Source organism: Symphalangus syndactylus, chromosome 10 (assembly GCF_028878055.3).
Source record: "Symphalangus syndactylus isolate Jambi chromosome 10, NHGRI_mSymSyn1-v2.1_pri, whole genome shotgun sequence".
NCBI lineage: Eukaryota > Metazoa > Chordata > Mammalia > Primates > Hylobatidae > Symphalangus > Symphalangus syndactylus.
Genome location: NC_072432.2, coordinates 83,231,185 through 83,233,771, shown reverse-complemented (window position 1 = coordinate 83,233,771; position 2,587 = coordinate 83,231,185). Strand labels below are relative to the sequence as shown.

Sequence of the window (2,587 nt, the reverse complement as noted above, 5' to 3'; positions counted from 1 at the left end):
AACAGAACATTGGCATGCCGAATGTTGAGAAGACACCCCTTCCCTCCAGTCTCTCTTCTTCAGCTCCAGAATGAAGAGAGCCAGCACTGTGTATTTTAAGCAGGAAATGTAAAAATACTTCTCTAGGAAACACGAGTAGTCCTAATTAATATATATTAAGGATACCCACAAAATGGTCCTGGCAAATCACCCTCCAGGAATCCCATAGTCAACAAGCTTAGAGCTCTTAAATATGAGCAAGTGGCCAAAGATCACCAGATATCTGAGGGAAAGCTATGGCATGAAAGAAACTAAAACCAAGGAATAAAGGGGAAAAGCAAATTAAAGAAATAGAGACCACTGTAGGAAGAATAAGTCCTTAAACGACTATAATTAATGTATTCAGACAAATAGGAAAAGTTATTTTATTCATAAGACAATAATAAGATGTTCTCTTTAAAAAAGAAATATTCTGGAAATTGAAAGTTCTTGGAAATCGCATATATAATAGTATAAATAAAAACTCAATAGAAGAGTTGGAAGATAAAGTTAAGAAAATCTTCCAAAAGTAGAAACCAAAAATACATAGAGTTCTGCTTTGGCAGCATATATATTAAATCTGAATGACACAGAGAAGATTAGCATAGCCTGTTGCAAGGATGACACACAAATTCATAAAGCACTCCTTTAAAAAAAAAAAAACAAAAAGTAACAAGTGTTGGAAAGATTGTGGGGAAGCTGGAACCCTTATGCACTGTGCGTAGGAATGTAAAACGGTGCAACCACTATGGAAAATAGTATGGCAGTTCCTCAATAAATTAAACATTATTACTATATGATCTGGCAATTCCACTTTTGGGTATATTCTCAAAAGAATTGAAAGCAGAGACTCAAATAGATACTTGTACACTCGTGTTCATAGTAGCTTTATTCACAATAGTCAAAAGGTAGAAGTAACCCAAATTTCCACTCACAGATGGATAAACAAAATGTGACATATACATATAATGGAATTTATTCAGCCTTAAAAAGGAAATCCTCACACAGGATAAACTTGGATAAACTTCACAGACACATGGATAAACTTCAAAGACATTATACCAAGTGAAATAAGCCAGTCACAAAGAGACTAACATATGATTCCACTTATATGAGGTACCTGGAGTAGTTAAATACACAGAGACAGAAAGTATAACAGTGGCTACTAGGGGCTGGGAGCAGGGGTTAGTGAGGAGTTATTGTATAGTGGGTACAGGGTTTCAGTTTGGGATGATGAAAACATTGAGATGGATAGTGGTGATGGTTGCATGACGATGTGGATGTGCTTAATTCCATGGAGTTATACACTTAAAATGGTAAATCTTATGTATATTTTACCACAATAAAAAGACTGGCACTTTAAGCATTAACTTAAGTGATATAGAGGCAAATATTCAAAGAAATAACTCAGAATTGGAAGTGGTTTCTTCCAAGGATGGGGAAAATGTCAGAGGAAGGGCTAATGTTATTCAAAGAAGCTTTGTAAAACTATTTATCTCTTTAAATTATGTGCGTGTAAAACTGTGGCAACAATTTTACAAATAACACTAATAATGAACTCGAAGACTGAGCATGATGAACAAATAACACTAATAATGAACTTGAAGGCTGAGTGCGATGGCTCATGCCTGTAATCCCAGCACTTTGGGAGGCCGAGGTGGGTGGATTGCTTGAGCCCAGGAGTTTGAGACCAGCCTGGGCAACATAGCAAAACTCTGTCTCTACAAAAAATATAAAATTAGCCGGGTGTGGTGGCATGCACAATAGGGAGGCTGAAGTGAGAGGATCACCTGAGCCTGAAGAGGTTGAGGCTGCAGTGAGCAGTGATGGTGCCACTGCACTCCAGTCTGAGCAACACAGAGAGACCCTGTCTCAAAAATAAATAAATAAAATAAACGAGATATTTTTAATTCCCTCAATTTCATGGGGAGAGTAGGACCTTTGGCCAAAGTAATCTAAAACAGCAAGTGGCAGAATAAAGACTTGAATTAATATGTTCTAAATCAAAGTTCAGCATCTTACCACCGCAACGCATTGTAGTCTATGATAGCATCTTCCTTAGTACCCTAAAATAAACTTTTCTGGGCGTCCTGCCTTAAACCTTCTTAAATTACAATTCTTAATGTTTTATTAAATGCCTAATAATACTGCAGATTTTTCCATTTTTACCTAGCATTATTCATTAATACCGAATGACATTTTTTCTAATTCAAATACGCTTTTGAAATAATATACTTTTCCTGACTTTTTCCTCTATCTTCATACTTAAAATTGAATAGGTTTTAGGGTCCTATATTTAGTGTTGCTCCTTAAATAGTTGGAGAGACTTTGCTACTGCTGAATAAGAGATACTGTTCTTTATTTCTTTTCTTTTTTTTTTCTTTTTTCTTTTTTTTTTTTTGAGACAGATTCTTGCTCTGTTGCCCAGGCTGGAGTGCAATGGTGTGGTCTCGGCTCACTGCAACGTCTGCCTCCTGGGTTCAAGCGATTCTCCTGCCTCAGCCTTCTGAGTAAGGGATTACAGGCGTGCACCATCATGCCTGGCTAATTTTTGTATTTTTAGCAGAGA

At 36.6% G+C, this 2,587-nt stretch overlaps 1 pseudogene; it reads left to right on the top strand.

The window, feature by feature from the left end:
• The first annotated feature begins 570 nt into the window (after positions 1-570).
• LOC129492394 (uncharacterized) lies at positions 571-669 on the top strand (annotated as a pseudogene).
• The last annotated feature ends 1,918 nt before the right edge of the window (positions 670-2,587 follow it).